Source organism: Ambystoma mexicanum, chromosome 13 (genome assembly GCF_040938575.1).
Source record: "Ambystoma mexicanum isolate Mex_15411 chromosome 13, UKY_AmexF1_1, whole genome shotgun sequence".
NCBI classification, from domain to species: domain Eukaryota; kingdom Metazoa; phylum Chordata; class Amphibia; order Caudata; family Ambystomatidae; genus Ambystoma; species Ambystoma mexicanum.
Window position 1 is genome coordinate 623,144,781 of NC_090938.1, and position 26,961 is coordinate 623,171,741.

Consider the following 26,961-nt stretch of genomic DNA (forward strand, 5'->3'; position numbering starts at 1 on the left):
ACCAGGTGCTGGTGGACATTCAAAACAAAAAACCCCAAGCAAGGAAACACAGTTCCGAGATAACTCCCTGGGCAGGACAGATCTGACATAACTGGTCTCACTGATTGAAACAGACCTCCCCCACTCTGTTATTTCATTGCAGAGACTTTCCAAGAGAGCAGCAGCAGCAGAGTCTTCATAGATGGTCTTTATTTCAGACAACCCAGTACTTGAGGCAGCCAACAATACAGCCCAAGACACACAGCCTCTCAGTGACCCGGTTACTGTTGTTGGTGGAACTACGGCTCCTCCCGCTCTCCCTCTGCAGTCAACTGAAATAGGTGGAGTGGTGGGATCAGACACACCCATTTGTATGGGCCCTAACACTGTAGTTATTATCAGGAACGGGCCTTGGAAAAAGGGAAAACAAGCAAAGAAATAAGTAAAAGGAAAGTGTCAAAAGGTCCACATATACAGCCCTCATCTAAAACAATGCAGAATTTAACCATACCAGAAATACTGCCTGGGGGTAGGAGCAAACAACTCCATGGTCCATTTGAAACCGTTGTAGAAGACCTCGACACTGACCCAACAGCCATGTATGTTTCGGATGAAGAAAGTGAGGCTGAAGAACGCCAACATGGACGCAGGTTACTAGCAACGAGCAGAGTCAATTCTAAAGTCTCTGGGGAATCTACTTGTCTCATTAATGAAATCAACAGCCTGACAGTGGGGCAAGGTGCCTAATAGCTCGAACAATTCCACCAAGGCTCCGTCTGGGGAACCCCCAGTGCAGGTGAATTTTGCAATTATACATCTTTCTGCCGCAAAAGTACAGCCGGCAGTCTTTACGGGACATGGTGTTAGCATTGACACTAATTGCAAAATCACAAACAGGGTTTTCAGTACACTACCCTTACCAACTAATGCCTATGTCTATCGTGTAGACTCTCGTGGACTTAACAATGGTGACACCGAGATTTGACTCAGAGGGTTGCCACAAGCCTATCCCACAGCTCCCACCACAGCACATTCAGAGGTCGCAGACTATTGGGGAAGATCTGTGGGACAGACCTGGCACCAGTACTCTTAAAGGGAGAAAAGGCCATAGGTCATATTTATGAAAAGCTAGGCCAACAGCCAAAAGAACCCGTGCACAGGTCTTCTACCAATCGTCAGAATGCTACATTTTCAATCTTGAAAGGTGGAAGGGGCAGCAGGGATTTAGGTGGCTTGACACAAAGAAATGGCGATCCTCATGACACATCTCACAAATCTGCTGTCTCTTTTCGGGACGGTGTCCTCAAACTGAGTTCAGCCAAACCACATGCCTCGTATCAACTCCTTTTGGAGGGTTAACTATTCCAAGATAGGGGGTTGGTTTTGAACCGCTCTGCTGTTCTGTCTTTGTTTTCCGAAATTGTCAATCTCAGTGTTATATCCACCAGAAATATTGAGAACGTAGAATTTGTGGATCAAGCTCTTTCAGGCAGAGTTGTGCTTTGCTTTGAGGCCTGAGTAGTTTTTTACTTAAAATTTAGGGAAGCAGAGACATTGGGGCGACTTGGGTTTGCCATTAAAACCATTGGCAAACCCAGGGCCACACATTTGATTGGGTGGGTTTTTACCACTAATCATGAACAGCATAAATATAATACACCCTCATTTCCAATCACTCAAACAATGAATGTGGGCAGACAGGTCAATATGTCGGCCCCTGATAGAGTGACAGGGGAGGGGAGTGAGTGTCAACTGGACTGGTCCTGGCTGGCGTCAGCAGCCTTCAACTCAAGTCATGAACCCCAAAAATGAACCTATAGCCTTTAAACCTGCCACCTGGAATACAAGAGGTCACAAGCAGCTATTCCCTAATCCATCTGTCGGGTGTATGTTAAGAACATTAGACCTATTTTTTCTCCAGGAGACCTGGCTGATGAAAGCACCCACAATTGATGGATACACAGTGATCTCACAATTGGCAAGCAAAGGCATGATGGGGAGGCCAAAAGGGGGTCTTGTAGCCATGTTCAGATCTGGCAGTGGCCTAAAGTTTATTAAAAAAAACACGACCTCAGAACTGGCATCATGGCCACTGGATGGGGAACTCTTATTGAACTCATGCTATCACAACCTCTAATTTGTAACATACATTGGCATGAGGGCATAGAGCATCTAGATTATTTTCTTGAAGCCTTCTTCACTTTCTTCGTGGACTGGATGGAGTGCCACAAAGATGGACATATCATTGTCCTTAGCAACTTTAACTCAACTTGTCTTGATTTGGAGGCAGATGAAGCCCTGTCATCCAAAACATCCACATGGTACGATAAATATTGTGTGGATCCCCAATTGTTGGGTTTGAATGGTAGCAAATGGAAAATGTGCTTAAATATTTTTGGGTGGTACTTCTTAAACAGTACCACTAATGTGGATACAGGGGAGCATTTCACCTGGCATAGTGGTAATAAGAGATCAGCCCTGCACTACATTTTTCTTGAGAGTTTTCTGATGACCAAATGTAGAGATTGTAACATCACACAAAACATATGGAGCAATCACAGTTTAGTGACTTGCTCGTTCAATTGGCCAACGGGAAGAGTTCGAGAGAAGTATGATTTAGACATTGGGCTCAACTCTGCCCTTAATAGATTTAAATGGAACCAACATAAGATAGCCAAGGTGAATAAAGACGTCAAGGGTGTACTTAAGAATACCATTCATGATTGGTAACTGCTGATGTTTGCCTATGAGAATTTTGGTAATTTTCTACAGGGCACTTTAGACACTACACATGTTGAACATCAGAACAATCAACCCACCACCCTACCCCCCCCCCAATAAGAGAACTCATAGATATGATGAGGCAGTGGGAGGAAAAAAAGAAAGACATGAGGTTCTTGATAGGACAAATCAAGAAATGCCATTGGTATGAAAATGAGTGTCTGGAGCAAATTAAGAAGATCAATTTAAATATGAGAATTGGGTAAAAAGTCACTGTGCAATCATGGTCCAGACAGAGGCTGAAGAAATTCTGTCTTATTTCCAGAAGAAAGACACACAATTTTTCTGGCCCCTATTGAATAATCAAAATAAAGGCTCTGGAGAAAAGATCATCAATGATGTCTCAGACTGAGATTGGCTTCAGTATTACAGATCCATTTATGTCACTGAAGGGGTGCAGTCAGTAACAGAAAAGAGCACTCACAATATGTATACTGTGGCAGATTAAGGGCTTATGGGTGCCATCACATATGATATGAATGATGTGCTGGAGACCATTAAGAGAGCAAGTACCTCAAGAGCCCCAGGTCTGAATAAAACTTCCAACAATGTATTCAAGGGAGCCAAGTCAGAGTGGGCAGGGATCCTGAAGCTCCTGTTTGACAATATCCTGAAGACTGCAACTTACCCACTAACGTGGAGGCCGGTGTACATTATTCCCATTTACAAAAAAAGGAAATAGATCTGATGGCAAAAATTACCATCCCATTCGTTTTTTAGATGCAGACAGCAAAATTTGTGCAAGCCTCATTTTGAAGCATCTGGAAGCTTGTGTTGAAAGTAAAAACTTGTTATCTCCTTTTCAGACAGGCTCCCGAAGAAATCATGACACGCACCTGAATGGGTATGTGTTGAGCTGCCTTCAGGACATAGTCATAAAATGGAAATATGCTGTAATACATCTAGCAACCTTGGACCTATCCAATGCTTTTGACACTGTCTCCAGGCCCAGACTTTGGGCACAATTAGGGAAATGGGGTATTCCAGAAGGTTTGCTAAAACTGGACATTAAACTGCATGAGGAAATCAATGTCTAAGTAAGATTCAACATGGAGGGTAGTCTCTCTGGGAGAATTCTGGCAACTAATGGTTTGAGACAGAGGTGAATTCTTGTCTCCTGTCTATATAACCTGTATGTCTCAGACGTGGACCCATTGTTGGAGAGAGCTTCTTTTGCATCTCCAAAAATTGGAAATATTCCTATAAGTTTGTTGGCCTATGCAGAAAACTTTGTGCTGCTGGACTGCACCCAAACACGGCTATGTCGCTTTCTGGTGACTTTTGAAGGCTTTGCGAGGGAAAAAAACATCAAGAGCAACTCTAAAAAAAACACAAGTAATGTCACTTGTAAAGAGAGCATGAAAAACCAAGCAAAGTTGTTCCATGAATGGGCTGACTCTAGAAAGGGTCAAGACAACAATCTAGCTGTGCTTTATAATCATACGTTCTCCAGATAGAGAATTCCTTAAGAATCATCTGAGGGCGAAAGCAGAACACTATATTCCACAACTGAAAATAATTAAGTTCTGCTATTGCAAATTCTCAATGATCCCTCTAATTACATTGTTTGAGGGTAAAATAACTCCAAAGTCATTATATGGAATTGACTTGTTGAAAGACTGGGGTTTGGATTTCCTTGCTCAGATTGAGGGTCTTTTCTGGTACAAAGTCTTGGGGGTTGCCAATTCCGTGCCAGTGAGTGCCATTAGACATGAACTTCGACTCACCTCCCTGAAAGCGAAAGGCCACTGGCACATTTTGTTACTGTAGTCTACATTTCTCCAGCACTTAATAACACACTGTATCAAATTCTTGCTGACGTTATAAATTACTGCCAAGTATCTACGTTGGTGGAATTCATTGTTTGTTTTGAAATCTTATTGTGCAAACTGCAGTTGGGTAAGAATGACTTGATAAGCAATCAAGAATGGGTAAAAAAAAACATTTTTTTCCAGACTGGTGCGCAAACACAGAAAACATGCATAAATACATCAGTCTATCTCACCTGCAGTATGAACACAGAAGTTGGGGGACTTTGGCTCCTTACTTGGTGAAATTTCCTGGTGCCAAGATACGGCACGATTATTTGTGACTTTGTTACTTCCTTCCTTCCAAGGAGGGTCTGAATAGACAGAAGAGGTTGTCGGGGCTAGAGGCTGAATGTAGATTCTGCAAAGCCAAGTGTCAAATCAAAACTCTCAAGCATCTACTAACAGAATGTTCTACACTAAGAACGAGGAGGTATTGCTATTTCCCAAAAATATTTTGATTTGGTTGTATGGGCAGACCAGGAATCATTTGGGGGGAAATGTTTAGAGGGTACACGAGTAACTATGGTGGTCTCAGTCATCACATTCCTCAACAGTTTGAGACTCAGTGAGCTGATGTCATTTGGATAACATGACTAGGCCACATAAGGTGTAATACCTACCACTTTATGAGTTGCATTTCTATTCACTCATGTATTGGTTTTCATGGATTGAGTACATTGTTTTTAGGTTTTTTTTTTGCGTTGTGGCACAATCGACTACGAGATTATCAGATCTTGAATTGTATTTATTGAAACTTTGTTTTTTATCTTTGTGGATATGCTTTTTTATCTCTTTTCTGTACTTGATTTTTAATTGACTTAACTCTTTATTTTCTAAAAGACTTGATTTGCTAAGGTTGAATTTTTTGTTTAACCAATAAACAAACAAAAGCATCTTTATGCCCCTTTGCGGCTTTTGGGTCCCGACCTCAGTGCACACACATCTGGTGGAAAGCCCATGACTGCAAACAGCTTGGTTGCAGTTATGCTCTCTCATCGCAAATGTCTTGAGTTCTCATATTCTAGATTACCCCGGTCTAACCCTCTTAAATAGAAGAGCTGACACCGCAACCTTCTACTTTGCTGCAATACCTGCTTCTAGCGGCCAGCTCGAGCAGAGCTACTAAGTGGAATAGAATGAACACCCCAGAGGTGAGCATTTGCTTGGAGAAGCTGCCACTGATAGTGAAGGAGCCTCATTCAAATTCCATAATGTCTGCAGCACCTTTGTTTGTGTTTCCAGCTGGGGATTGCAAGAGTCTAAATTGCACAAGAAGGCTGTAAGCAATAGGCTTTGCCAATGTGTGGCCATTCAGGACCTTGCCTTTGATTACGTACATTCGTCTCACCTGAAACATGTTTCTTTGTTGCAGTGTTTGCATTTCCTCTCGATAGTGGGGATGTGTTGAGGGTGGGTGGGGTGGGTGGCATGGAAAGAGAATCATGTCTGCATTGTGCGAATGTGGTTTGGATGATCTTGAACTATTTTCTTAAATAACATTTCCGCTTTTAGTTGGAATGTATCGCTGCTCAGTTATCATATTAGTCAAAAGTAGACACTATCAGAAGCAAAGTATACAGATGGGGAATGACACATTCAAGTGTGATTTGGTGGAGTTCGACATTTGCATAAAAGCTAACAGACATAACATAAACTAACAGACCTAGCACATAAAACTCTATAAGAAGACACATCTATGTGATACCTGCAAATCTATAATGCCGATTTTCCCAAGTATTTGCCTGCAATTATATGTGGGGGGAACCCCAAACCCTCCCATACTCTCGTTATATGTCTTACTAACTAACCCTCCACTACATATATAGTTATGGGGAAATGTGCATTTCGGCATCTGACATTTTCAGATTCAGCATTTTTACCTTTGCAGTGATGACATGATCCCTAAAATGGCTGCTTAGCGTCTAAAAAGTAGTCACTCCCTATCAGCGATGTATACTCATGACGACACCTTAAATGAGTTTTAGAAGTTCAGCATTCCAATAAAACCAAAGTAACGCAAAATATCCTAACATAAATATAACATAGAACTCTGTAGGATGACATTTTAGATGTCCCAAGGGTACTGACTCAATGTCATCAAGGTATACTGCTGAGTTATGATACCTTAAAGGTATGCTGCATCAAAGATTGAAGTTCACAAAATCAACAAGGACCAGAGTTCTACAAAATATAAGCTTCCTCCAAAGTGTCATGGAAACTATATTCATATTGATCTCACATATGAGGGGCAGGGGTGTGTCGCATACACTGCTGTTTGCATGGTATAATGGTGTGGGGGCTAGGCTCAACAACGTCAACCCAAGGTCCAGGTCTGAATGTGTATCACATTCTTGCACGCACCAAATATGCAGCCTGATTCATGGAATTATTTGCATGAAAAACACAGATTTGCGCGCCTTTCTGCCCGAAAATCCCTGTTTGAAGTATGGGGATTTTCGGGCAGAAAAATGCGCAAATCTGCGTTTTTCACGCCAAAACTTCCATGAATCAGGCAGTAAGCTAAGTGGGCCCTTTTCATGGACAAGTGCCCGTTTATCCCGCAGGGGCCGCGCCCTGAGAACAACACTGTGCACAGAATAAAAAATATGCGCTCCGCAGATTCATAGAATTCTTTGCGGGAAGTAACTGTATCCTCAAGTCAAGGCCAGAACGCCCTCGACACGCCCCTATGCAAAGCCAAAGCAGACACATTGACCAGTGGCGGCTGCTTACATAGGGCGGGGGGGCGCCGCCCCCCTTCCCCAGGGCGCCCATAGCGTGCTGCAGAGTGCAGACACTGAAAACGAATTTTATTTTTTTTATTTTTTTTATACAGGGCTGCATTGGCAGCACAAGACAAATATATAAATAATTAATGACTGCCGCTCAGTCTGAGAGGCCCAAACACGAATCATCAACATTGCAGAGCAGGGTCTGATTCAGACCGCTCTGCAATGTTGATGACTGGGCCTGGCTACAACACAGGGGCGCGTCCCCTTTTACGCACCTTTTTTGTATTGTAGATGCATGGAGCTCGTAGCTCCACGCACTCTACGTTGCACCACACAATATAGGAGACTGGCGGGGCGCTAGAGGGGTGGCCCCGCCAGATTATAATCTGTGCGCAAACAGCGCACCAGCCAGCCTCTTACTTTAGAAAGGGGGCGGGAAATAGCTAGCAACAGGTATTTTGCGAATGTCATTGGCTGTTTGCCAGCCTATGACATTCGGGGTTGGGTGATGGGCACCAGCGTGTTAGTGACGTGGGTGTTGCCTGCCACCTTCTAGAACTTCTGTCTCTCTTAGGAAGTGTTTCAGGCAGCTACCCAACCAGGCCGTAGAACAGGACAGCAGAGAGGGCCCACTTCACACGGCCAGTTACTGTAATCGGTAAGTAAAAGGAGGTCGGCGTTTGATGGTGTCCAAAGGGGGTGGGGGAGCAGGCTCTTGTAGTAGAACATATACTTATATTTTATAATAAAAACAGCCATCTGGGAGGGCCCGTCCCACCCGTTTGAAGAACACTGCAGTATAGCATTGTTTTGTTCAGCCAGGGACTGCCACCGTGGGGCCGGATTTCAGTGACGCCTTTGCACTGAAGGGGGCTAGCGCTTGGAAGCGCTCTCCATACTTGCTTTCTCGGCTGCTACACTTTCGTGTCGTCTTTGCCCCTTCGTGCGCTTTCTCTCCCTTTACACCCGGCCTGCCCATTTATCTCCCATTTGTATCTCCCTTCTGTTTAGTCTGAATAAATTAATGTTGAACCCTCGCTCTCGGCCACCTATTATTCTGCCTCGTCCCCTCTATTTTAATGTGCTACATTTGCAAGCCCTGACCGCTATTGGCAATTTTATTCCATAGCCCATTCTAGTTAACCCCCACTTACACGTCTGCCCCGCTTACATTTCCCCCACCAACACGCGCTGCCCTTCCCCTTCTCAACCTGTCTGCTAATCTCATTTGCCACGCCATCTTCTTAGCCCCCCTCGCCCCGTCTTCTGTGTGTTCTTCTTCAACACACACCCTTCCCTTCTTACCTCCCCTTTACCATTTGTCCGACTCTTTCAACTGCTAACTTATCCTTCCTTCTCTGACTCCCCTCCTAGCCCCTCGTTTGTTTACCCCCACCACTACGACCCCCCTTCTTTCCAGCAGCATCTCCTACCACCTCCACATGTTATAGCCTCCCCTTATAGCATAACCTCTCCTGCTCTCCCCAATCTACCCACCTCTTCGACATCTACTGCCCCCCAACTTCCGCCGGCTCTGCACTTACCCCTGGCCCCATCTACTCTGCCTCGTATTCCCCCTCTTTGCTCGCACCTCATGTTCCACGCTTACGTACTGTGTATGTCCTTTCTGCTCCTCTCTCAGCCTGCAGTGCTGTCTCACTGTTATTCGGAGGGTCAGAGACGGAGTTAAGTCACAGGTGAGGGCGGCCATGGGTATATTGGGAGCCTTTACAAGCCTATGCATAATTAGTACATTTGTAGGAAAAAGAAAAACAGTCTTTATGTTTTTCTTTTTCCTCCAAATAAATCTGAAGTTTACTCTAGCTGTCTCTTGAAGGCTTCAAGCACAGCAAGGGCTTTCTGCTGAAGTGCATCCTGGTATTTTTAGTCTTCCATTCAAGGTGGGGTGATTAATGCCACAAATGTAAACTTTTTGCCTAGCATATTTCGAGAAGGATTTATATATTTGTATGACTACCTTAACATGGTTTGTGTACTTTTCAAATTCTCTTTGTAAAATAGAATATTCTTGAAAGCCAAACATGGGAGTGAGAAGGGTAGGATGAGAGGGCAAGTGAGTCTTGACTATGTGCCCAGGATATGGGAAGAGAGGATTCAGTACTGGAGACTGGAGACTTGAGAGGTTATATTCTCTCAGGCCTATGCTGATTTTCAGGGCACAAGTCGAGAGGACACATATGGGTGGATAGCATCCACCCACTTTTTTCCGGGTGCGAACGCAACCCCTTTTAGGTGTATCTGAGGCTAGCATTCAAAAAAGTTTGATCACTCAAGTCAAGTGTTCGGCTACTAGCATTTTTCACCCCATGTTAGCATGTTTCCAGTGCAAAAGCTTACCTACAAGCCCACATGAAAGTGTCATCAAAGCACATGTCTACTGTTTGGATTTTGTTTTCCTTGAAATATTTCAATATAAATTTTTGGGTTTACAAGGTGTGTACTTTTTATTCTTTGCCAGTATAGTTATTGGAACTCTTTTAGGTTATTGTTCCAGTGTTGGTTACATTTTTTGAAAGGCAAATACTCATTTGTCTTGTGCACTTTCTTCTGAAGGGAAAGATCAATTGAACTGAATGTGTATATTTCACTTTAAGATATGTTCACTTACAGTGCATATATTAATGGGTGGCAGCCTTTGATTTTTGGTATGGGGGTAGAGATTACCAAACAGTGATGTGAGGGAGCTGTACCCATCCCCCAGTCGAAACAACACATTTTACAGCACATTTTGCAGCAGGATTAGAGAAAAGCATATGATTTATAAGAAGGTCTAAACATAATCTCAGCAACAGTCACCTAACCTGCTGAGTTGTCTTTGCAGCATTCTCCTATAGGATAGCCTGCCACTCCCTCACCCGCAAAGCAGATTTGAATGATGCTCTTGAATTGTAACAGAACCTGGAGTATTGGAAAACTTAATTCTTAAAAACTGCCTGTAAAATCAATACATTTGTACTCCTTTTCCTTTGAAAACAGTACTGTAAATTGCATACATGTAACCCTTTTTTCCAAATTTTCATAGGGGGAAAACCCCAGCAAACCCCCCTATTGTCGGTTCAGCTCGCCCGCTACGCTCACTTGCATGCACTTTCTAATTCCAGGTTTAGCGCCCCACCACTTCAGAATTTCACCAGCCGCCACTGACATTGACCTCCCTTTGCGTGCTCTGTGGCCGCGAACACACATGTCCAGTGAAAATGCCTGGGGTACCCCACAACCAAGCCAGCACCTCAGGGACACTCTGCTGCTCCCCCCATAACTGTAACTGGCACCCTGAGAACATGCGTACCATTTCCCGTAACTGTTGTCATATTTTGATCAATCTGCGTGCAAAACCACGTAAACTGGCCGAGCACCCCACTACACTGCAGACGCACATCCCTGATGTTCTGCGCAGATGATTCCGGCCCCTAATATCTTCCGTCATGATTGTGAGCCATTGAAGCATTATTTGAAAATGACTAGACCGTCTAAAGGCACTTATATTGCATACAATATATGTACATTCATGACTTTTGGAACCAGCTTCTAAACCATGAAAACACAATTATGACTCACATCGTCGAAATCATATCAAATGTTGTAAAACCAATCTACTCCACCTTATCTCACAAAAAAAGCTTCACTTCCTCCTTCTTTCGAGTGCAACAGCTGTTCATGGGGATAAGCAGTCCCTTTCCTGCTCCAGGCCACTCCCTATGGGAACAGTTTCCGCCTCATGTCAATGAAAAACCCTGAAGGCCTTTCTCCATCACTTGAAGGATAGACCCTACCATCAGTACACCTAGATACATTCTGTGTACCTGCCTTTGCCGTGGTGCCTTCAGTAGCTCTTTCATATGAGCTCTGGCAGAGATCAATACTTAGTAAGCGGCTAGAGACACTGCAAATCTGAGATGTCCGTGTTGTTTAATTGCACAGTCCCTTTCTTTCATTATGAGCATGCTTCTGCATGCCACTTTTTATCTTTTCATGCTCCTCATCTCATCCACCTCCCAATAAAAATTCACCTGTATGTTTTAGCTTCATTCGGAAGCAAAGGTTATAGAGCTGCATCAACACCAGGTTAGAGGGTGGTAGAGGGTTTCTAGGGGTCATTGCTTTGTTGCGAGTGGCTTTGTGCACTGTGTGAGAGGGATTGGAGGTCTTCTGCAAACACTGGTGGAGACACCTGGGAGAACTGACCAGGCATTCTGGTCATGTTCAATCACCGGAGCTCTAGCACCTTGAAGTGTCTTGTGTGCTAGATGGAATTACCAATAGTGATCCCAAACCCAAATAACCGGACAGACAAAGAATATGGCAAAGTACTACTTTATTATTATCATTAAATAAAGTAGGGCAATCTGGCAAACAACAAACTGGCAAAGTGTAAAAAATATTGAAGGGAGGGATTGGTTAAGGGAGCATATGTACCTATATATCATATACATATAATCAATACTATTGGATGCCCCTTATCTGGTAGGCATGCCTTAAATCACCTCTAAATTTATATAATTCAGATTATAGTAAAATAACAGCCGTGGATTTGCATGGTCAACAATGTATAGCATATTGCCACATAAGTCCTCTTGGTTGGTTGGCATTCTCCCTCAACCTTGGACTTTCGACTCGTTAGCAGCATGTAAGCAAAACGAAACCCATGTGCAAAGAGCAATGTCAGACTCCTACCCACTTGCCCTAATAGTCCATCATCTCTCATCTTTCAGGCCCTGAGCCAAGGCTTCTTCTTTATAGATGACCTTGCAGCCTGTTCTGTTCTGGGATTTTTAAGGGAGTGTAGGTACACCATCATCTTCGTTTGAAGTTTGAATGAATAGCCCTTGTTTTCAACTTCTGAATCACGTGTGAGGAGATCACGATTTTTCCATTTTATTTACTGCAATTTGATTTAATTAAGCTGGGTGCCATTACTCTTGGCCTCTGGAGACGTACCTGCTCCCCTTACATATGCTACTCGCATCTTTAACAGTCCAATACTTGGCATTTTGCAGATGTTTTCTTCTTTGCTTAATCTAAGAGAAATATGTCTTACATACATGTCTTATCCTCTTGACTCCCTTTGGGCTTTGCAATTATTCCTTGATGTGGAAACCTTGATCTCAGGGCAATAGAGTCCTCTTTGCTCTTCATCGAAACTGTTTTTCCAGCGTCTCCTGACTCTGCAGCTCTGATTCTGAGGTAGCTCAACTTGTTTTAATACAAGTCTGACATCCATCTTTTCATCATGGCCGCCTCAGCCGTGTTATGTTTTCTTCTGCAGCAAGCTTCTATATGTCTCTACTACCTTGCCTTTCTGCGTGGATACATTCACTACATTTCTACTCACTTATCTCTTTGGTGCATATTAGTTCTTCATATTCGATTAAATTATTCTCTTGTTACTCCAGTCACACTATTATTGTATAAGTATCTGCATATCTTTCAATGCGTCTTCGTATCTTTCCTTCATGACGTCACTCTGCTCTTGCCCGATTTCACTTATAGCTCTATGATGTCCAATGGTGTGTGCAGACATCCTTCCACCTTTTCAATGCGAGGGTACATTGGGATGATACCTGGTGTCCCACATAGGGCCCCTCTCCTGCTGCTCCAGTATGACAGAGCTGAGGGGGCGGGAGCTAGGGATGACGTATCCACCTGCTCCTCTACACATCTGGAAAAACACTGTTCATTGCCTGATGGGCAAAGGTCACATCAGGCCCTTTGAGAGCAACGCCTGAGCAATTTGGGGTGAGTGCCAGCCAATGTGCTAAGAACGGTGAACTTTTCACCTGGGGTTTTCGTACCTCAGGTAGCCCTCTCTCTAAACCAAAGGTTTATTCCCCTCATCATCCTAGGAGAGAGAGAGAGAGGGAGCGAGGGGTCAGAAGAGTGAGTGAAAGTGAGAGAGAGATTAAGAGACAAAGACAGAGTTAAAAAGAGAGAGTACAAGAGGGAGAGAGAAAGAGAGAGTAAAAGAGAGAGAGAGCGCACGTGAGAGGGAGAGATAGAGAAAAAGTGAGTGAGCATGAGAGACAGTGAATTAGAGAGAGATCAAAAGAGAAAGAAAGAGAGAGCACATGTGCCCGAGTGAGAGAGAGAAAGAGAGAGACAGCATGAGAGAGACAGTGAGAGAAAGAGAGACATAGAGATAACAAGATTGAGTGAGCGTGAGAAAGAAAGAGAGAGCGAAAGAGAGAGAACAAGAGAAAGAGAGCACGAGGGAGAGAGAAAGAGAGAGAGTCATACCTGCCTAACCTCCAGAGTTTTTCCGGAGACTCCGGAATTTCAAGCATTCCTCTGGGTCTCTGGAAAAGTTCAGTGAATCTCAGGAATTTTGAGATTCTTTCTGGGTCCCGTCATATTCTCCACCTGATTGGCTGCCGCCGGTAGCTGCCGCCGGTAGCCAATCAGTTGGAGAATATGACGGGACCGGAAACGGCGCGAAAAGTTTCATGCCCTCTCCCTGCATCACTATGATAATATTCAGCTGCGGCGCCGACTTCATTTTGCTTACTATAGCATTGAATGAATTATTTTCAGTGCTATGGGAAGCAAAATGAACGTGGCACCGCCGCCGTAATAATAGTGTTTTCAATCCAATGATATGGATTGAAAGCACTATTATTTCGGCGGCAGCGCCGCCTTCCTTTTCCTTACAATAACACTGAAAATCATTAATTCAGTGCTATAGTAAACACACTGAGGACGCCGCTGCAGCAATAATAGTGCTTTCAATCCAATGACATGGATTGAAAGTACTATTATTTCGGCGGCGGCGCCGCCTTCATTTTGCTTACTATAGCATAGAATTAATTATTTTCAGTGCTATAGTAAACAAACTGAAGGCTACAACAACTGAGTTTACCTTTTTGACAGGAGGGCGGGGCGTGTGGGCGGAGCCGTGGGCAAATGGGCGGGGTCTTGTGTGGCTGTGGGCGGGGCATACATCTCAGGAATTTTGATTTTCAAATGTAGGCAGGTATGGAGAGAGTGTGCATGAGAAAGACAGAGAGTGAAAGAGAGAAAGCGAGAGAGAGAGTGCACGTACGTGAGAGACAGCATGCGAGAGAAAAATGAGTGCGTGAGAGAGAGTGCACTTGCATGCAATAGAGAGAAAGGGAGCTAGAAAGAGAGAGTACACGTCAGAGGGAGAGTGAAAGAGACAGGGCATAAGAGAGCGTGTGTGAGAGAGAGTGCGAGAGAGAAAGGGAGAGAGAGAGAGTGCACATGAGACAGAGAGATAAAAAGAGGGCTTGTGCGGCAGAGAGAGGAAGGGGTCAGGTGTGGGGTTGACAGAGGCAACATGAGAAAGGGAAATGGTGCTCGTCTGCTGAGGCCAATGGTAGGAGCATGAGGAGGGGGCCAGATTGCTTTGCTTATTCAGGCATTTTTAATGATTTGCTTTGACCTCTAATGTTTTCTTATGCTTTTTTCAAACCAAGTTGTGGCTTCAATATTGTCTGTGCAGTTTGCATATCATATTTAAATTCTTGGTCCAACACACAATAAATATAGCAACTGAGCCCCCTACGCATAGAAATTGATCAACCTTTCCGACAGACATTAAACTACAGAACACTCCACCTTTACAAACAACTTACATACCAGAGCCCGACCAAATCACCCTGGCACCATGGGTTAACAATGCTCGACTCTATGCTCTCGACGAGGGCCTTAAGCGGCACTACAAAATGAGGCGGGGCTCATCAAGGGGGCGTGGCCTAACAGCGGGCGGGTCACCCGCTGGCCCATTAGGCCAAGCCCCCTTGACGAGCCCCGGCTCATTTTATAGCTCAATGGGCTAATGGCACCCCTGCCAGGCAGCTTTTCGTTGAGATCAGAACCCTCTCCCCATGGGGGAGAGGGTGCTGACCTCTGCATTTATATTCTATGGGCTTGCCAGGCGGGGGAGGGGTACCATCAACATTAATGCTGAAAGGGTGAGGCTGCTGGAAGCTGGGGCCTTTTTCCTAAAGACTGAAACTCCAGTGAATGCGCAGGAGCTTCAGAATTTAAAAAACAAGGCCTCTGCTTCCAGCAGCCTCAAGTTTTCTCCTTAATGGTGGCGCTGGCCCATGGCCATCTCTTGTTTAAAGGGAAGCCTTGCAGGTGCAGTGCCACCATTATGGCTGAAAGGCATTTTTTTCTTAAGCCTGAAGCTCTTGCACACGAGCAAGAGCTTCAGGCTTTAGAAAAAAGCCTTTTTGTGTAGTGGCCAGGGCTGCCAGGGGAGATTGGTGAGCCCAGCAGGTACCCGCCTCAAAACGAGATTTTGGAGCCTGCCGGGCTGAGCCCGGGCAGGCCCCGGCCCACTTAAAGCCCTGCTCTCGACATAGGACATTGACCCACATGTAATGCTCATGGGACTGTACTTATGCACACATCAAAACAGCAGCAGCAAATCTATCTTGAACTTTTCCATCCTCCCCAATAACCTACTCCAGCCCCCTATTTCAGATCTGCCAGAGCTCCTGGAGACCATGCAAATGGCAGTGGTGTGGAGCACACATTCCAGTAATGCAAAGCGCTGCAGATGCACAGCTATGCAGGCCACCTTGTCCCGCCCTGTGCCTGCCTTCAGGTGTATTTCCATTGCTCCAGGTGTAAAGGCGCATCTTCCAGGGTAACATGTGTGGTGGAAGAGATCCAGGAATTTGTTAAGCTTTGCCAGAGGCAGTAATGATGTTTTGTGGGTCTCTCCTGGGGGAGCTAGTGGAAAAACGTGTGAGGTAGTGGAAAGAACATGATAAAAGTACAGTACTAATCGCTCTGCAGGTCCAGTCAAGTAGCCGCGTGTGTGCAAATCTGCAAACAAATGGTTGAATAAGGAGCTCACAAAGATAAAAAAAAAAAAAAAAAAGAAAGGGTAGTGCAAGGGGATGCCGTTAGGGAAAACCACAACTTGATTCTGACAAACAACTCTGCACACCATGGGTTACCAAGAAGCTGTCAGAAGGCTGACTACAAGACCAGTACAGCCACAGCCGCAAACAAGCCATCTTTTTATGGTAGCTACTTGCACACCTGTGTACATTGTTTGGTTGCTACTGCCCAGTTATTGTGTGGATTGAGAAAAATAGCAGACACACTCAATTCAACTGCTACACTCTGCAGCCAATAGAATGCCCTCGCCATCCTCACTCTTGTTCTAAACATCCTCTCCTACCATTTCTCCTGGGCACTTCGTGAACTCCTGTTCATGGCGCGCCCACAGCTGTTACCCCTCTTACCACACTCTAACCCCACTCATCCCAATTGTATCAACTTCACTCAACGCCCTCATGGAGCAGCCAGAGTTACTGCCCCCATTCCCCACAGACCTCACCCTTGGGCTCTGTGATGCTGAATCCTGACCAACCACTTGGACTCCCACCAGTCCTAGAGATCATGCTCCCATGATCCACTCCGTTTCCACCTGCAAGCATCTGTAAACCACAGCAGATGGATACGTTGCAATCATCTGTTTGTCTAGTTTGAATGCACATGTCCCAAATGCCCCCCCCAACAGCCTTGGGCCGATTAACCCACATTTTACTGATAACTGTTCGCATTGTGAATGCCCTGCCCCATGTTGTGTCTCATGCATGGTAGTACTAGTTCAAATACAGTGTTACCTCAGTTAAATAAAGTCGTATGCAAAGACCATTGTGAGGCTGACAGCATGCCGGGGCAGCAGATAGCTCCACACATGTTGCACGCACCTCCAAACAGATGCAGGTTTAATATTTCAATGGGCTGGCTCATGCCACCATCTTTTTGAGACCATGATTTAAAGTCAAGGTGGCGTGTTTTAAACGTTTTGGGTAAAAGATGAGGAAAACACAAAGTGTTCTGATGAGCTAAATCATCAGAACTGGAGACGCCATGATGTGGTGAACACGAATGCATAGTACACATTATTTAGGATTAATACATGATTTGGAAAATGATAACATGTTATCAATGGAAGAGAGCCAATAAGGCTTAATTTCGGGCATCTGCGCATGATTGAGCAGGCAATAAGACTTGAGGGACATTCCCCTCACTCCACCGGTCCGGCACCCGTGGTTCCACATGCATCGGCTATGGTTTCTGCCACCTCGGCTACGAGAACATGGCAGTTGCACCAATAAAGGATGCTTATGAAGATTATCCAAAGGCGGTTTTTCAATTTCAAAAACATGTATTAATCCTAAATGTGTGCACTATGCAGTAGTTGTGACTACATCATGGCGTCCCCAGTCAGTTCTGATGATTTAAATCATCAGAATTCTTTTTGATGATATATTTCCTGAAATAGTGCTTCTCAGGTTTCTGGTGGACGCCTAAAAGTGGATATACCCATTAATATTATAAGTATTCAAGATTCATGTGCCCGCCCATATCCCGATTTCTCGAAAACACAATGTTTTGGCATTGACAAGAGAAGTTGGTAGTCATGTGTAAGAGTGCACACAATAGGTGCTTAAAAGCCCGGCTATAGCAAGAACTAGGAGCCAAACATAAGTGATTGTTAACCCATTGTGGGAATCCACCACGGCAAAGACTTTTATCGGATAGTGCACACTCATACACCACAATCTCTGACACTAGTTCAGGCACCACTGTGGTGAGGGGGGATAGCTCAGGGGCAACACGTTTGTCTTGGAAGCAAAACAACGCATCGAATCCCGTGCTTAGAGACCAATCCCTGGTATTAAGTGTGTTATAAACAAGCTATTATAATAATAATGGTGAGCTTTCAGAGAGTGGGTAAAACGGTAAGCGGCTCTGGGACAGACTCCTCCCCCACTCCAACTTGCTGTATGCATCAGGGCCCCTATGACAAATCAGCAAGTCCACTGCAGACTACATCATTGATGCATATCTTATCGACACATGTCTTCTGGGTAAGGATGAAGATCCACTGCAATTTTGATTTGGCAAGCAGTCAATGTGGCCACCTGTACTTGCTCAGACAGATTTGGGAATCTTAAGCTGCTGCTCCGGCTAGTGTGCAGTGCAAATAGTTTTTTGAGCAATCCTGGGGCTCTTGTCTGAAGCTAGAGATGACACTTCTGTACTCTAGCACCTTGAAGCATTACATGTGGTATATGGAATTACCAATAATGATTTACGACCCAAATAACCAGAGAGACTCAAAGAATATGTTAAAGTACTACCGTATTGTCAGCTCAAATAAAGTCGGGCAATCAGGCAAACAAAAAACTGTAGTCCACACACTCACATTTTGATTGCACAAAGGTTTCATACCTCCATATGCATCATCTATGACATCATCCTACATTGCAAACTGTAAAACTAATTGAAGGGAGGGATTGGTAAGGGAACATATGTACCTCTATATCATATAAATATTAGTAATATCGCTGGATGTCCCTTATCTAGTAGGCACACCTTGAACCACCTCTCACATATAATACAGATTATAGCAGCATAACAGTAGTAGGTTGGCCTGTGCAACATTGTATAGCATGTTGCTACATAGACACTCTGATTGGTTGGCATTCTCTCCCAACCTTGGACTTTTGGCTTGTTAGCAGCATGTACGCAAAACTAAACTCAGGTGCAGAGAACAATGTCAGACTACTACCCACTTGCCCAATTAGTCCATCATCTCTCATCAGTCAGGCCCTAAGCCAAGGTTTCTTCTTTATAGTTGACTTTGCAGCCTGTCTCTGTTCTGGGACTTTCACGGGAGTGTAGGTACACCATTATCTACATCTGGATCTTAATGAATAGCCCATTTTTTTGCCTTCTGAATCACGTGTGAGGAGACTACTATTTTGTCAATTTCGACCTTTTATTTACTGCTATTTGATTCAATTAAGCTATGTGTCATTACTCCTCTTTGCCTCAGGAGACTTGGTAGCTATTCCTTACAGAAGCTTTTTGCATCCTTGATTGTCCCATACTTGGCACTTGCAGATGTTTTCTTCTTCGATTAATCTAAGTGAAATATGTATTACATAAATTGTTTATCCTCTTGACTCCCTTTTTGCCTTACAGTTGTTCCTTTAGGTCGTATCCTTGATCCAAGGCCAATAGACTACTCTTTGTTCCTCACAAGAAGCTGTTTCCATCGTCTCCTGACTCTGCAACCCTGGTCTGTCTCTGAGTTTGCTTGATTGCTTTCAACATAAGGCTGGTCTCCATCTTTTTCTCATGGCCACCTTAGTGACATTATATTTTCTTCTGTAGCAAGCTTCTATGTGTCTCAGCTACTTTACATGTCTGTGTATGTACATTAACTTCATCTGTCCTCACTTATTTCTTTAGTGCATACGATTTCTTTGTATTCAATTATGTGTTTTTCTTATCACTAGAGTTACATCTTCATTCTTTAAGTATTTGCATATTGTTTCAGTGCGTCTTTGTGTCTTTCCTTCATGGCCTCACTCTACCCTTTTCCGATTTCACTTATAGCTCTTTGATGTCCAATGGTGTGCCGACATTCTTCCCCTTTCAGCGCAACAGCACATTTGATACAGTTGTCTGAGTGCATATCATCTCTCATACACTCTGTGCGGTATTTGGGCAATAACTGGTGTCCAACATAGGGCTATTTTCCTGCAGTTCCAACATGTTGGAGGTGAGGGGGCGGGAGCTAAGGATGATGTGTCCATATGCTCCTCTATATTCCCCCCTCTGGTTTAGTCCTCAAACACCTTCTCCTTTTCGATCTTCTTTATTTTCTCTTTATATGTTGGTTTCTTCACAATCCATACTTTTGTCAGCACTCTCAGGTCACTTGGATAATTTATATGCTCATCCACAATCCAGGTCATGTGACAGCATTCTACAGCATTCTGGTTGACAGAATACCCAACATCCAGTATAGTTTTTATGATCCTTTGGGTAATAAATGTCATCCTTAGGTGTGCCAGCAAACTCTTCTTTATGTTCTCACAGGTGGTCTCTTCAGTCTGTTGTGTATGGTCCCCATTCAAATCGATCATTACCATCATCCCAATAGCTTTCTTAGCTGTCTTCTTGCATTGTCCCATAATGATCCTAATAAGACAGAATCGTAGCAATACCAACACTAGTATTGCTTGGAGTAGCTTGAAGGCATTCACCAGCCAGTTTGGAACCCAAGAAAACAGAGATGAGAACCAGTCATCTTCTGTCTCATCAGCTTCATCCTCCATCTTCCTATGCAGGGTTGTCAGCATAGGCATTGCTTCTGTCCGGGTTTCTATTTTCTCTATCATGGGCAGGTGTCAATGTGCAGCAAGAAGGCCCAATCTAGGTGCACACGCCTCCTTCCATTACTGTAATTAAGTTCAGGACACCTGTTCTGGAGGGTCATAAGCCTGACTGCCCTCAGTTCTCTCACTCCCTAGGCAGTTAGCGATCATGAAATGTGCAGCACATCGTAAGGTCATAGATGATGTGGGAAAAGGGAACGCTTTTGCTGACCAGATGGCTAGGCGAACGGCTACAGACCTTAGCGCAGATATGTATGCTCTAAGGGAAACAAAAGATGCCTATGTAATGGATGAGGGTATTGGGTCTGTGCGAGATATTCAAACTGATGCCACAATAGAAGAGTCTAAAAGGTGGGCCGAAGGAATGGGGAAACTGTATGATGATGGGTGTTGGGTGGATACATCTGAAGGAAAATGGTTGCTCCCTGATTCATATGTGCTGGCAATGGTTACGATCGCACACGGTCCTACGCATTTGTGTGCTCAACAGATCACGAAAATGCTAGAACAAGTCTGGGTGAATGATAAAATTTTGAAGACTGCACAGCGACATGTTCAGAATTGTATGATTTGTTTACAGCACAATGTGGGGAAGGGGACAGTAACTCCAAGGGGTAGCTTTGGGCCCCCTTTTGTTCCCTTCGAGGTCATCCACTTTGATTTTATTGAGATGGAACGGTGTAACAATCTAAAATATGTTCTTCTGATTATTTGTGCTTTTAGTAAATGGGTCGAGGCTTTCCCCGTTAAAGATGCTACTGCCATGACCACTGCAAAGACTATGGTAAAAGAATTCTTTCCACGATTTGGGCTTCCAAGGGTAATTTGGTCGGACAATGGTCCCCATTTTGTTGCAGCAGTAATTTTGCAGATATGCACAGCGTTACACATTGAAAAGCGATTTCACTCGGCTAGACACCCTCAAAGTTCTGGGTTGGTAGAGAGACATAACGGTATCTTAAAGAATAAGCTTGCAAAACATGTGCCGACACCAAATTGAAATGGCCAGATGCCTTACCTATTGTATTGTTAGCCATGCGTACCACACCTCAAACTAAGACTGGGCTTTCTCCATTTGAGGTAGTGATGGGGAGACCTGCTAACATTTGTGGTCTTCCAAAGCCTAAAGCATTGAGGGAGGTAGAAAATGTATTGCTTGTAGGCTATTGCAACCAGTTGACTAAAAACCTGTATTTCATTTATCATCAGGTCCAATCAGCTTTACCTGTACGGTTTACGGGCCCAGGACACGATATTCAGCCTGGAAGTTGGGTACTAATGAAGGCCTACGAAAGGTCTTCCTGTCTCGCTCCTCGCTGGAGGGAACCCTACCAGGTGCTGTTGGTCACTCAGACAGCAGTGCGGGTGGCTGGAAAAAAAACATTGGATCCACGCGACGCATGTCAAGAAACTTCCTGACCCGATGCCACACGTTACAGAAGAAGCAGAACCCCTCGCTGATGCTACAATCTCTGCTCCTGGAGTAGCAAACAGCGCTGTGAGTGCGTCGGAGAATTTCTCTGAGCCTGTGGAGCTTGGGGAACAGTCCATTTTGTCTCCGCACTCTTTGGAAAAATCACTTCCGGAAAACATTGTTTCAAGTTCTGCAACTTCCGTCGCCTCCGATGCGTCGCCTCCCTCAGGAAGTGACGTTACCTTGTTTCCGGATCAAACAGTTTTGGGTACCACCAGGTACGACCTTCGACAAAGAAAATAGAACTACGGCACAGGTCTTCCAGTGCATTTGGAAAGAAGAAGTGATTGAAAGTTTTCTCTTGTAAAAGAAAGTTTCCTTCGAACAAAAGGAAAAAAAAGGGGATTCTGCTGGCTAGGGTTGGGAAGGACTAAGAAGTCACGCGACCGTAGTGTCGCCAGCAACTACCATTGGGGTCGTCGATTGAGAAACTACGATGCCTGCCACCTCCACCGCTGCTCTCCGCACTGGACTTGTAAATAAGGGGGTGACCAACTCGGACAACGAACCATGTGCCTGGGCCCCGAAAACATATTGCTGTGTTGTGTTAATAATAATTGGAATTTGTGTAATTACTGCTGTGGGACTTTGGTACTTCGAAGAAATGTACCCTTTAAAACCTCTACTGCCAATTGAGATTGTACCGACTGCTTTGACTCCCTCTGCACACCTGCACACCTTGTCACCTAGAGATACCCAGCATAGACGAAAGTATCATAATAACACTTTAATGATAGTAATGAATGCAACGTATGCCATTTTGAATAAGAGTAATTGCTGGATTTGTACCCATTTACCGCAACATGGGAACAAGGGGCTAGGATGGTATTTTCACCCTTTACCTTTAACGACTGCTTGCTATTCTTCTCTTAGAGCACTATTCTTTGGCCGTTGGAATGATAGCGTCTCAGGGAACTTTGATGGAACTAATTTAAATGATTTTGAGAAACGTGAATTGACTCCCCTGGGATGCTCGCTTTTTGCAAATAGAAGTAGACCTAATTTTGCTTATGTTAGGCCATCTGATAAATTATCTCTTCCTTTTCAAACTCTAATTTCCTTTAAAATGGCTCCGATAGGCAATAAGGACGCCGTGCCTCCTGCCTACTCTATTAATCATAGCCCTGATTCAGTCCCCTTTTGTGTACAAAGAAATGGCACTCGGCTAATGGGAGATTTTGAAGGTTGTGTAAACATTGTAAACTTGACTGGGGAGAACAGGCCTCTGTATGTAGGGGGGCCTGTTTTTTTCGTTTGTGGTAGTTCAGCATTTCCCTGGTTGCCCAAGGATTGGCAGGGAACCTGTTATTTAGGAATCCTGTTACTTGGGGTATTTGTAGCTAGTACATTGGAAGTTTCTAAGGCTCGCCCACGGCGGGACGAGGATGAGGATACTCCAGGGCAAGTATTGGGAGATATAGCGAAATCAGTTGTGCCATTTTGGGGACAGATATCAAACTCTGAAAATATTAGGGGACTAGCAAGAGTACTGGAGAGAACCATCAACCGGACCACGGATATACTCTACAATATGACACTAGAAGGAAAGGCAATAAGATTGGTAGCACTCCAAAAGCGGATGGCATTAGATGTCATTCTGGCAGAATGTGGTGAAGTATGCAAATTAGTGGGGTCCCCTTGCTGTGTTTTCGTACCAGACTCCTCACCGACAATTTTTAAAGCAATACAGAACCTGCACATCCTTAGTTCTGAGGTGCATGTTCCTGTGGGAGATTGGAATATTAGCGCCTGGTTCTGGGATTCTCTACGATCCTGGGGTTGGAAGGTGCTTTCTGTTATCTTGGTTATTTTGGGAATCCTGCTATTCCTTTGTTGCTGTTTTCTATGTCTACCTAGTATATGTGTAATGCTAGGGGGATGTTGTGCTCAAGCAGTGAGCACAGTAGGGCACAAAATGTACGCCCCAGATACAGCATCTAAAGAGTTTGTGTTACAAGAGGTTCTGATGAACGACCTAATGGCTATAGACATTACAGATAATGATTCAGGATGTATGGATGACAATGCATGGAGTTATTTGCAAAAGTATTAGAAGTGATATTAGCACTTGGCATAGGCCAAAAGGAGGGTTTGTCGGAATTGAAACAATATTATGCCTCCTATCTCAGCAATTGTATGTGTATTGGCCTACGCCAAGTTGTCTAAAACATCATATGCGAACAAACTCCGCGGCAAGGTCTTGACCTTAGAGGAAGTAATGTAAGTCGCCATCTTGGATTAAGCCGCCATTTTAGGTTCTCTTGTACGATGGAAGTCACCCTGAACATCAAAATGGAGGCCGAATGACATTCTGAGTAAGATTCTGGTCATTGTGACCTCCGTACACATGAATAATTAATATGCCTGCAGGCCACTTGTCGGGGTCGCGAACTGAGACCTTGTCCTATTGCTGACCTATGTGTAAATGTACAACTATATCAGCAAAACTAATCAAAATGCATATATTATAGGATTGACCTGGCTAGGAACCCATAGGCCCGATCCCTAGAATGGTTAACCCGCGAGAGGGTTGTCCAAGGGCTGGACAAATCATATAAAAGACCCAAGTATTCCAATGTACGGTCTCTCTTACTAATGCATCGAACCTTCGTTGAAGTTCGTTACGTTACTCTGAGAGCCGAATAGCTATCCGTTTGTCAATTGACTTTGGTAACTGTTGTAGCTTTTAGTAAAGCACTTGTATGTTCTTTGTAACCTGTGTTGGTGTGTTTCTTTTTGGGCTTCCCGGCCTCATATTATTTTTCTGTTTCCACAGATCCTTTGTATTCAATCAAATGACTGGACACCACCTTCAGCCAGGGTACACATGAGTCCTTCTTACTCGTTTCAAAGACGTCAGATGATCTGCTAAAAGAGGGGCTCAGTCCTCTTTTAAAGCCCAGTGATTGGTGCAGGCTAAGCCTACCTTAAGGAACCAATCCGGGGTCCCCACCAACAATCTTCTGTTATGTGTGAAGTCATAATCAGAGTGCTTTGCAACAGGAAAGGTAAGGGGTGACAACATGTACCATTAAGTCCCACCCATCTTCTTGTCTGTTGTGGATCAACATGTCTCTCTGGTTAATTGAGCTCTCTGTGACTCCTGATCAAAGCACAGTTCTCACATGAGGTTTGTGGTGAGAACAGACATTCTATCTCCATCAAATCACATACTTCTTCCCTTTGAAAGGGATCACCCTGCAGGGGTTGCCTACTGTAAACAGTTAGCCCAGATATGATGTTCACTGCCCTTCACACAGAGGGGTGGAAGCTAGCTTTAAGGTGACACATCGCATATCAAAAAGGTGTTGGGGTTACCCACCCTTTGTTAGTTCTGTGACTAGGCCTCTTCGTAGGCCTTCTTCAATTAACTCTCATCAGTATGTGCTCCCACCACACAAACTTAACAATAGGCAGGGCGAATCCATGGAGACTTTTATATTTTAATTAGGCTGGCCATGGCCGGAGGAAGGTTTTGGCTTCCCCCTTCTTGAGATACTTTGATGTACACGTGGCTGTCATATTCCAGCTGAACATGACAGGAGGACTGCGCTGGTACACTTGACTATGTGTTTGTTGTGCAGTGAGCATTGGAAAATGTGTGCAGATAAGCCCCACACACTTCCCGGAAGTTTCTCTACTAACATTCCATTTCTTACAAAATTTTTAAAAAAGCTGAGGCGAGCGCACACTCCCCATGTGGATGGTCGAATTCCTCACAATGCTACTTGTGCTTTTGTTAGGGATCATAAGAAATGTTTCATTGTCAACCATTGTCAACCACTGTATCTGCATTTTTAATCATTATGTGTCTAAATGCCATAATAATGAGGAAGAAAAGACAAATCATAATGCAGAATGAAAACACAATTACTATTCAGATTTTCCTGATGTAGTGAGTCTCTTATATGTTGGAACATTCACATCTTGTTTTTTTCAATATGTAATGTTATTTTTTGTAAATCACAATTTTATATCAAAAACTGCAGGTTAATAGCGATAATGATTCTGATAATATGACTGTTTTTAGGATTGCCAAGAAATGTTGCAATGTCCATGTGTTGTCTTATCAGAGCTGGGTAAGACTGTAATATATAGGTAAAAACAGCCTATTAGAATGTGTGTAATGTTATTATAATTGGCAGCATAAAATATGCAGTGTGCTCTTTTTCTTTGGATCTGGTAAGTCAATACATTCAGTCTCATCACGAGTTTGGCGGTAGCTCTTAAATGCAGCAGTAACGCTAATACCGCTGCATTTATTGGTCTGCCCAAACATGGGTATGGTATGTTTACCCCCAGCTCAGGGCTGGGGGTAAACGCGCCAGAAAAATTTGCATTTTTGGGCGCAATTAGCACCGCTCTATTAGCGCATGCTAATTGTGCCGGAAATTCCTGCATGGGTCCAATGGACCCAGTGGGGAATGGGGAATTACGTTTACTGCCCAACCCATGATCTGGCAGTAATACTGTTGTACGGTTGGGCGGTAACGCAAATACAGTTGGGCGGTATCCCAGTTGGGGAAAACTGCATGTGTCCGCTCTTCACGCCTTCTAGTTTTCCTCCATGACTTCATCTGACATCATTATGCCCCAGCTTGTATGGCTTCCATCCCTTTCCACAGCATCAAGATCTAATCTACTTAAAGACAGTGCTCTATGTTCATCTGTTATTGCATTATCTGATCTGTCTCCTGTTTCCTTCAATAGAGATTCTTTGACATTCTCTTTGGTTTTATACCCATCTTTATCCCTTATTTTCCTATATAAATCCACAATCCTTTCCTTTTTTGTTCTACTTCATGCTTGTCAGCCCATGTTTATATTTTCGGAATCCCTTTCAGATCCACGCGGGGCTGATGTGATCCTCTCTCTTATTCCGATTGTTCTCATGCTTCAACTTGCACCATGCAAATGATCTATTTTGTCATCCCTTTGTCCCTTACTCCAGTTCATCTATTCTTCCCTTCTCCTCTTTGCGACCT

The 26,961-nt window shown here is 44.1% G+C and overlaps 1 long non-coding RNA gene across 1 annotated transcript in view; it reads left to right on the forward strand.

Annotated features, from left to right (window-relative positions):
• The first annotated feature begins 7,880 nt into the window (after positions 1–7,880).
• The window catches only part of LOC138521579 (uncharacterized), a 43,616-nt gene continuing 24,535 nt past the window's right edge, over positions 7,881–26,961 (forward strand). Inside the window, exons 1-2 of the long non-coding RNA XR_011283076.1 lie at positions 7,881–7,961; positions 24,753–24,984. This is a non-coding gene — a long non-coding RNA (uncharacterized lncRNA). The remainder of the gene's footprint in view (positions 7,962–24,752; positions 24,985–26,961) is intronic.